Below are 10,933 nucleotides of genomic sequence, written 5' to 3'. Positions count from 1 at the left end.
CCTGTTTTCAAAAAGTGAAAAGTGAGAGATGGCAAGTAAAGAGCCAAATTTTATACAGTGAGATATGTACTGTCACAGTGGTAAGAGCAAGGCAGGTGGAAGCTCAGTGGGGGACTGTTACATGTGTTTATGTGTGCATGTACACAGTGTTTAGGAAGGTTTTCCTGAAAATGATTTTTTGTGCTGAATCTCTAAAGATACAGAGGGAATATAATGACAGTGATATGAGACATCCTGGCTGTTATGAGGAACTAGTAATTAAATATGGCCAGAGTACAGAATTAAAAATAAGTATTATTAGAAGATACTTGGCATATCACTCTCAACTCATTGTGGGAATGTTCCATTTCACTTTGCTATTGAGCAAACGAAAGACATTCTCCTAAGACTCGGGAGATATTAAGCACCAAACCAAGATTAGGTTGGATCCTCGTTTTTTATGTGAGCCTCTTTTCCTAGAAGCAGAAGGGCATGTTTAAAAAATTATTTTCAAGTCTTCCTCAAGGTAGAGACCAAGCAATAATTTGTAACAGATATCATTTTCTTATGGAAAACATGTATCTATGTGGGTTAAGGATCCAGGTTTATCCCATGAAAAGGTACTTCATCCACAATGTACCTATAACATTGTACCAAAATAGTTACAGTAACTTGGTTATCAAATACAACCAAGTTTGTGTGGGAAAATGTGCTTAAATTTGGAATGCTTGGAAAAACTCGCCTTTACCCTCCTGAGGTGGGAGATGGTAACTTCAAGATCAAACTGACCGGGTCCGGGAGGACATGGAGTGAGAATGCAAAGAAAGAACATGAACAAGGAACACGAGGGACCCAGAAAGTGTGAGACAGAGCATCTTTTCTAGAACCAATTCATCAGGGACTCTTCTCAGCCTTGCATTCTCCATTGTCATCTATCCCTTATTTTCTTCAGTAAACCCTTTCATAACTCCTCAGGTGAATGATCATGTTTTTCTCCTCTCTGATGTCTCATAGATCTTTCCCTTCCTTCCTTCCTGAAATAAGCAACTCAAAATTTGGAAGTTTCATAAAGTGCATTTGTTGCTAGAGACTATGAAACATTAAGAAATGCAAAGACCTCCAATGCCCCTTACATTTTCTTTTTTCGAGGAGATCCTTTGGGGAAAGTCAAAAGTGTGTAATCAGATCCACCCTTTTTGTAAAAAGGCCAGGGATTCTTCGTGGGTTGGCCATCTTGTGCCAGTTGAAGTTTAGTGCCTAGTACAGCAGTGCTCGTAGGTCTTGTCTCTTAGTAAATGCAAAGATCTTTATGTTGAACTTAATAGAAGCAAAAAAAAAAAACAGCAGAAAAAAAAATTCAGTATGTTGGTGATTCTCTGTGTCTGTATTCCCAAGGCATGTTATCATCATAGTCCTGGATGCTCAGGAACAGAAAACGGGAGCAGGGTGGCAAAAATAAAAATAAAAAAGGCGGACGCTGATATTGCTAACTTTTCACCAGTTTTATCTTCCTGCTCTAACAATAACAAAAACTAATACTTATTTAATGTTTTAACATTTCTGGAAAGTGTTTAAAAAATTTAAAAAAATAAGAGAGTTCTTTAAGTGTGAATTATGGATTGATTCAATGTAAATCCTGGAAGGAATCTCAGAGGTGATCTAGTCCAACTTCTTTATCCTAAAGATAATGAAACTGAGGCACACAGCATTCCATTTGTTCATGTTCATGAAGATGACCAGAGGCATATTCGCAGTCAACACAGCACTTTTATATTCATTATTTCATTAATTATTCACAAAACTCTGGGTTTGTGCAAGATCGGATTGGTTCCAGTGATTTGCCCGAAGCCACATAGTTAATGTGACAGCTGTAAACAGATCCTAGATTTTTTAAATTTAAATTCCAATGCTTATAAAACTCTAAAGATAGTCTTGTGGGATGCCCCCTCCAAAAAGAAAAAAAAAAAAATTAACCTGCGGCATAGGTTGAGAACTTGAAAATAAATGATAGCTGCAGAAAAATTTTTTGGGTAGTCCCAATTTTTTAAAAAAATCCCCAAGATCAAAACTATAAACAGAACTCTTCTCAGAATGAGTGTTAAATGAGCCACCTGTTTTTATTTCTTTAAATAGGTAATATTTTACATGGTACATCATATAACAATTCAGAACACTTCAAAATTTAAGATATCTGTAACTTTTTCATTTAAAAAAATTCTCACATACATTAACTCATTTGATTTGACCATTCCTTGGAACAAATCGCCATTATTGTTTTTATTATTATTATCATTAATATTATCATCTTTTTGGAGATGAGAAACTAAAGCCCACAATCTCAAAAGTAATAAATGACAGCATAAACATAGGTTTTTTTTTTAATCTAAATCCAATAGGCTGAATATTACTTCTGGCACATTTCAAACCATTTCTTGTATTTGCTTTACTCTCTTGGAGAAAGATATTTTGGCAATCACAGTCCTGAATAGCACTTATATATTTAAATATCTGTTTGCTTCTAAAAAATAGTGGCTCTACAGATTTGAGAACTTTGGATCACAATGTGCTGTATAATAAAGGTTTTTTGCTACAAACGCAACCATAGAAAGTTGGTTTTCAAAACATATTCATGAATACTCACCTACCAAAATCAAGTTTGTAGTTAAAATTTCAATTTCAATCTATTCCTTGGGTAAATATGTGAATTAATAAAAAATAAATAAAAAATAAATAAAAAATTAAAATGTATAAATTTATATATATTTCTCTAGATAATGAAAGTAATAAAGGAGAAATGATAGAAAAATATTTGCTTAAAACTCTCAGAATACTTAAATGTACTTTAAAAAAAATCATTTTATTACTATTATTCTCCTTCATTGGTCAATGTAAAGTTTTGTTAAACTTGATTTGATTTAAGTACATCCATGCTTAATCTAATTTAGTGCAGAAAATTATATATATATATATATTTTTTCTGGTTCTAAGCAAGTAAGTTTATTCATAGTTGCCTGAGTAGATAAATCCTTGTGCAAGTGTATGCAATAGATAAAACCTCATAGCCAGAACAGTTTTATCTTCCTGGGTCCACATGATGAGTCTGATAGCAACTCATTGTTATGTAGCCCCTCAAAATAACCTTGTCCATGCTAAACATTGCTGTTTATTTTAACCACTGTAACTGAAAGCTATGCTAGGTTGCTTTGTGAAGGTCAACATTTAACTCCATTCTGGAACTACTCTCAGAATCAAGAAAGCCAGAAGCACTCAGAACTCATTTGAACCATCCTCTGGAAGCAGTAAAAGACAAAACAGACAATATTTATAAATGAAACTTAACTTTCTTATAAAACGAAACCAACTTACAAATGTAAAAACTTATCTCCTGAATGAAAAAAAGGAAATTGTTACCATCAGTAACTTTTTTTTCTTGTCGGTGTGTTTTTCCTTGCAAATAAGAAAAGCCCATCAAAAGTAATTCAAGCAATAAGGAGTTTTCTATCTCTCCTTATAAGTCCTGAGGTCGGTAATTCTATGAGAAATCTAGCAATTCTATGGGGTAAAGACATGATAATCACATACCACTGATAACATTGACATTAAAGAGAGCCAGAAATTAATTTAATGGAAGTGGTCAATAATGTGGTTTATTACAGGAGATTTAATATTTTTAATAGTAAAATGTGAGTATGATAATAAGATATTAAATAGTTTATTTCTTCATTAATGTACCCGTCATAAAATATTTATTAAATGCCAATTCCTTATTATATTTCTAAAATTAAAAATTAGACTTCTAAAAAATTAAATAAGTCTAATTTTGATTATTCTAGTATTGATTTAAAAAGGTTATAAGAAATACATTTCAGAACTTTATTTTTAAAATTAAAATAATACTAATTAGTGACATTTGTTCTACAAGGTTTATTTTAAATCTTTAACCCACACACAAGCTTTACGTGTACTATTTTGAATTCCTGAACTTGCAGATACATATAGTTTTTTTTCCTATCGAGTGTAACTTTTTTAAATCAAGAAAGCGATTATGTTCTCAGCTTAAAAATATATTGCGTGAGAGTGGATCAACATGTACCTACCTCCCTCTCACCTTTTACAGCTTATATGTATGTTTGCATGTGTGTAGATATATACAAAATTACAAATACAGAATTATATAAGTATTTATATCTACTACTAAATAAATTTTGAGCCAACATAAATGAGTTACAATGCTGTAAAACACAGAGGATTCACATTTGTTGAAAGAAATTATAATAGATAATTGTCATACACATAAATTTATATGAATTTTATATATGTATAAAGTGGGATGTGTAATATATATATTGTATAAAGTGTAAATGCACACGCACAAGATTTGATCACTGAGAAAATCACAGCTCAATACACATAGTTGATTGAAATCCTACTCCCTGCCTCCAGAACCTCTCTTTTGACTTTGGGTTTATTAACACTCTATTCTACTCTTACCGCCCAAATTCCACATTATATTTTTGAGATGTATCCATGTTAATATATGTGGATTTTGTTTAGAAGTATTAACTGTACATTCTTCTGGTAGATATTAGGTTGTTTCCAACTCTTCACTGATGTAGTGTTGCTGTGAACATTCTAGTACATATCTCTTCGGACGCAAATACAAGAGCATCTCTTAGGGAGAAACTGATGGGTCAAAGAATATGTTTATCTTCATCTTTATTAGATATATCTAAATGGTTGTATAATCTCATTCTCTACCAGCAGTGTAGAAGAATTCCCATTTTACCACTTACTTTTAAAATAGTATGTGACACATGGCAAAATGCCATATAAATTTTGTTATTGAGATTGAGGTAATATCAACCTGATAATATGAGTTCAATAGCTTTTTCTATATATTCTGTTTAATACCTGTATAATATATTCCTTGACAGTTTGGTAAAAATTAACATAAAACACTTGGATCCCTTATATCTTGGAGGGTGTACTTGATTATCTGGTCAGTTTTTATAATTGTTATTCATTTAATTCATGTTTATTATTTTTCTTTGATCAAATTTATAATTAACATGTTTTTCTAAAAAACAATCATGTTTTTATAACTAATATTTGTGGACAATGTAATACTATTTATTAAATATTTATATTGATTATCGAGTAATTTACATGTATTCATTGTCTTTTCTCTTTTTTTCCTAATGATTTAAATAGAGATCCATCCAATTAAAGTTAGTTATTTTTTTTAAAAGTTGACCTTTGATTTTGCTGTTTACTTTTCTGTTTAAATTATTTTTAGCTCTTAGCATTTGTATTTCCTTCCTTTAAATTTCTTTAGTTTTACCTAGTTTCTCTTTTGTAATTTATTGAGCTGAATGTGATTTGCTCATTAACTCATTATTTATTTCAGAATGTGTCTCTTCATTTGCAAATATATGTTCTTTTTGGATGTGGGTGTGGGCATTTTCTTATATATAGATTTCTTCTAATTCACTTTCATTTAAAAACATGTTATTGTTGCTTTAAAATTCTTCGAAGTATTTGTGACTAATTGCTTGTATAGTAGCAAAGAATTACTAGTTAATTTTGTCTTCAAATCTTCTATATTCGGTGCTAAATTTTCTCTTATTGATAGATCAGTTGCTGACACATATATGTTTAAAATCACCCACAGAGATTATGAATTTATTCAATTCATCTTGTGAATTATGTATTTTGAGGCAATATTATTTAGTAACTAAGTTTATAATTGTGCTCTATTCTTGGCAGGTTGCTGCATTTATCATTACAGTATCATTATTATATTATGGCCGTTGTTCCATTCTTAATTCCATTAAACTAAAATAATAATTTACATTTTATCTTTTAAGAAATATCTACTGAGTTATCTGAAATATTTTAGTTTTTAGACTTATTTGTGTTAAGGGTACTTTTTTTTCATGTATTCTCAAAGGTGCTAATATTCCCATTTTAGATGGCTCAACAATACAAAGTCATGAAAATAATTAATTTACTGGGGGAATCCATGAGAGGCTGCATCGGATTAATGGGATGGTGGCAGTGGTGCTGATAGTGTGTGCGTATATGTATTCATGTGTGTATAAGTATGACATAACTTAAAGAGTTAGGGACTAGATAGAAAACACCTGGTGGACCTAAAAGCTTTTAAAGTATGATGAAGATATCATGTTATAAATCTTCACAATTTTAGAAAAAATTCGTTGTAATGGTTATAGGGGGGAAATCCTGGAATAATTGTTTTTCATGCTCGATAAAAACTAATTGGTATTAGTTATTTTAAAAGTAATATTCTGGAAAAGTCCTTTTCTTATCGAAATTAAACTTTTTCATTATAATTGTGCATGTAGTATTAATTTATTTAAATTATCATTTCTAGAGAGTTTGACAACTTCAGTGATATCTTTGTTGCAATTTTCATGAATTCTGATGATTTTACTTATTTGGTATCAATATGCACAATGATATCTAATTAATTAATTCAATGACTATATATAGAGCACATTTTTGAAAAAAAGACCTTCCCTCAGGCTCTGGAAAGAGGACACTGATGGGCAACATTTTGTGGACTCAAGAAATTCACTTTAGTAGAGTAAACAAGTAAGGATGATACAATGTGGAAAATGTTATGGGAGCACAGAAGAAGTTGCAGTTAATTCGCCTAGGGCTTGCTAGATGAGGGCTTAGTGTGAGTAGACTTCATAAATAAAATATCACAGTATCCACAGGTTAAAGAACGAGAAAATTCAACAAGAGGTGAGATGAGGGAAGTTTATTTTATCAGAATAGCCTATGTAAGAAAAAGTGAAGAAGTGTGGACATGTCTGGCCTGATTGGGAAGTGTAGGTAGTCTGGTATAGTTGGCAGGGTGAGAATGGTGGTTGATGCAAACAAATAATTAATAATAATAACTATTATTATTACATCTAACACATATAGAAAACACTAGATTGTTGTCTGTCAATACTATTTTAAATTCTTTACATATGATAATTCATTTAAGCCTTGAAACAACTTTATGAGATAGCCGTTATCATCTCCAATTACAGATGAAGCAACTAAGGTACAGAGAAGTTAAAAGTTTGCCAAGGTCTCAGAGCTAGAAAGTAGTAGAAGTGGAATTAAAATCAGGTATTGAGCTCTAGAGCCAGAGCTCTTAGAGACTTACACAGTATTTCAAGTAACAGCATACGGAGGGGATTTTTACACGATCAGCCACTATCATAGGAAAGCATACAGATTTCATTTATTTTTCTATTTCCTTGGCATAAGTGATTCCCCTGGGACAATATTTATTTGCAAGTACCATCCAGATACAAAGGCAGAGGCAATCCAGATGGGAACTGACAAAAACTCTAAAGCCTGGCAAACTTATTGTCAGTTTTAGAATTGATTATTGATTTTCATTACAAAAAGCTAAACTTTATAGGCTATGAAAGTAAGACAATGTCAAAATAAGCCCTCAGGAAAAAAAACAGAGTAGACAATGTCAGCTGTTCTTGTCACCATGGAAATGCAAACTTGTGAATTATTTTAGGCCCTTACACAGCCCTAAAGCTCTTATGGGCCAAGGGTTTTAGTTAAAACTATTTAAACCACTTTAAGTTAATTTACCATCGTATTTCTGAATTCTGGCCTGAAGCCAGCATCTTCCCAGTCTTAATTTGGTCCCCAGTTGAATTCAGATTTTAAACTTCATGTTCCCAGGAAATCTAAGTCCAATTTCATTTACCTCCTTAGGGACTTAGAGAATGCTCCTCCCTATAACTTTCCCACAGTTAGATGTGCTGTACTGAAACATGCAAAAACATGTGTATTTTTTCAAACAGGGATCTGGTTAACATTGTCCACCTCAAGCCTCTTTAAACTCCAAAACTGATTTTAAGAAACACTGTGTCCACAGAGCTCATGTCATTGCCTGTTTCCTTTAGCCACTAAACTGATAGCTCAGCCACTGCCTCTTCCATGGGAAAGTCCAAACCCGAGGACTAATTTCTAGACATTCTGTGATTCTGGGTACATCGGTATAATGAAGATTTTCCCCAAATGCTCTAAGTTCTGTTTCTTTCAGACTTTAGTGATGCTCTCTGCTTCCTCTGAACTACCTTTCCAACTCTTCTCATTCCAAGTTTCACAAAATATAACCCAAAATGCAAGGCCCAGTTCAAATATCATTCTTCTCCCAGAACTGTATTATTTTTCAACTTTACATCCAAAACACTTTTTTAAGTCCTCTAAGAAATCTCTCATCAAAGCCCACTTGGATTGCATTATCTGGTATAATTAACTAACATGGGTGCCCCTTTCTCCCCAAAATGTGAGTTCTCTCCACCCCATCCTCCAGTGACTCACATAGTCTATGCAGAAGCTTTCATAGTGCCTTGTATATAGCAGATGCTCTGTAATCGTAGTTGGAATTAAAAAAAGAAAAATAGATGAGCTTTATCTTTGAGACTGAAAGAAATAATGAAAAGATAGCTAGACCATAAACCAAAAAACTTGGGTACAAAGCCCGATCTACCACTATTTTTTGTAATGTCAGACCAATAACTTTGTCTCTCTGGGTCAAAAGAGAATGTATTAGATAATCCTAAGATTCTTTCTAATGTTTAGAATTTTTCATTCTATGATTTCCCCAGTATATTAGGGACATAAAATACTGATAACTTCTATCCCAACTCCTAATCCGGCTTGAGAAAGGTTGTTTTAGGCTATAATCCACAAAATCTACAGGGTTAACTAGTGAACCTGCACAGTGTAGTCGAACATTTTCTACCATTCTTGGCAACCTGGAGGACAAAAACAAAACAAAACAAAAATTAAAACAAAATGAAACAAAACAGAAAACCCCACTCTTAAGAGAATTTGAATAAAAATTTAGTCAAAGCCTCATTTCATTTGAAAAAGAAACAGGTTAAGAGAAGCAAATTATTTTTGCTTGTAGCACAGAGTCACTAGCAGAGCACAGCCCCCAACTGAGTTCTCATCTTCCAGGAAGAGCTTTACCCATAGGAATTAAGAATTTAAATATTTAACTGCCTTCAACAACTAAGATGAAGGTAATGAAGAGGGAAAAACAAACAAATGAACAAACAAAAAAACCAAGGGTGTGTTTTAAGCTTCATCTGGGGTACATTTAATTAGAAGAAGTAATCACTGGTTTTTTAAAAGGCATAATTGTTATGTGTATAAATCGTGGCTCAAATATGCAGGTGAGCAAAATTTTTAATTTTGTTTATTTTTATATAACTCAACCTATTGTATATGTTAGATTTCTATCCTAATAGGTGGTGGAAACTTAATGTTGGTTATCTTAGGGTTTCTCTCCTCATCCCAGGTTTCTATCTAAGTTCTAAAGGATTTTTTTTTTATGCTATGGCAGGAGGAGGCATCTGGTCCTCTACTATCATCTAACCATTCCCACAAATTTGATTTATGTCTCTCAGTCCACACAAGTCACTGCTCAGTCATCCCTTATTCTCCTAGCCAAGAGGTCTGGTTCTTTCTCTGTGTTTCCTTTGTTCTTTACTGCTGTTCCTGGAGACTCTGTGAGGCCAAGGCCCTATTTGCATACATCATGCAGTTATTTCCACATTGGGTTTTGCTTCTTGTCCAGGCTTTCCTGGAAAGCAAGGCACAGGCCTTGCAGCTCTCTAATTTGACCAATCTATACGAGAATTTGATTATTTTCCCCAAGGTTATGGTCTGGGATAGAGAAAGTAGCAGTCTCGTATTATCTACATATATATTACTTTGTAACTCTTTTCTCTCCTCAACCTAGGAAATACTTTTTTCTTTCTTCAATTTTTAATTATAGAAAATTTCAACATATACAAAAATATGAATGTATAATAAACCCCATGCATTCATTACCCAGCTTCAGCAATCATCTACCCCAAATAAATCTTGTCTTATCTATACTCCTACCCATTCCCCACCAATGCTGTTTTGAAGAAAATCCCAAACATCATATCATTTCCTTTTTAAACATTTAGCTAATCTCTAAATGATAAGGATGCTTTTAAAAAGCAAAATATGTTAGTGTTAAAAAACAATAATAATTTCCTAATATCAAATATCTACTTAATATTTGTATATTTCACATTTAAAATGTTTAATAAATATTTTGCTCTTTAAAAAATTTGTTTAAATTGGGATCCAAACAAGAAAGATTTATTGTTATTGACTGATGTGTCTTATAAAACTACTTTTATCTGTGAGTAATGGCGCCACTAATCTTCACACACCAAAAAGCAAAAACAAAACAAAACAAAAAACACCTTATCTTCAAGAGACCAAGTCATTTGTCCTGTAGGTTTTCAGGAAATCTTTATTTAGACTCCAAGTGGGGAAACTCCCCCTCCCGCTACAGGTGCACATTCATCAGATAGCCTCCTAAATCTATTTTCAAATTCCTTTTAATTGTCACCTATATTAGTATATGGCACATAAAATCCAAATTGGGGTTGCTTAACGCTATGGAACCATATTTCTTCAATGGGAAGAAAAAGAAGTGTGGATTATCCCATGTGGAGGTGTTGATTTTTCTAATTCTCCAGCCTGGATATGGCGCTCATTACTTCCACTCATATGTTATGGCAACACCTAACTGCAAAAGAGGCTGGGAAGTAACACTGAGCTGTGTGTTAGAAGGAAGAGGAAATAGGGGTAGTGGAAAATTAACTAGTTTTTGCCCATCTCCAAGGGCTTTATTTTTGAAGTTCAAAAACCATAATATAAGTCTTTTTTACTCATGTTGTTCTGTTATCTCTTTCCTTAGTAAATAAATTTAGATTTACCTACCTTGTCTGGGTGGTATCATGCTGTTAAAAAAAAAAAAGTACTAGGGTAGAATAAGAAAACTATCAGTTACAATTTTATTTTTTTTTCTTGTCATGCATTGTAGTATTTTTAAAGATAGGCTTGTAGCACAGTTGAA

The 10,933-nt window shown here is 32.6% G+C and overlaps 1 protein-coding gene across 1 annotated transcript in view; it reads right to left on the bottom strand.

Annotated features, from left to right (window-relative positions):
* Positions 1–8,729: 8,729 nt before the first annotated feature.
* Positions 8,730–10,933, bottom strand: part of TPRG1 (tumor protein p63 regulated 1) — a 166,561-nt gene continuing 164,357 nt past the window's right edge. Inside the window, exon 8 of the mRNA XM_039850533.1 lies at positions 8,730–8,783. The gene's annotated coding sequence lies outside the window, so the exon portion shown is untranslated. The remainder of the gene's footprint in view (positions 8,784–10,933) is intronic.

Source organism: Pteropus medius, unplaced genomic scaffold (genome assembly GCF_902729225.1).
Source record: "Pteropus medius unplaced genomic scaffold, Ma_sr-lr_union100, whole genome shotgun sequence".
Classification (NCBI taxonomy): domain Eukaryota; kingdom Metazoa; phylum Chordata; class Mammalia; order Chiroptera; family Pteropodidae; genus Pteropus; species Pteropus medius.
This window is presented reverse-complemented; position numbering and strand designations above follow the sequence as displayed.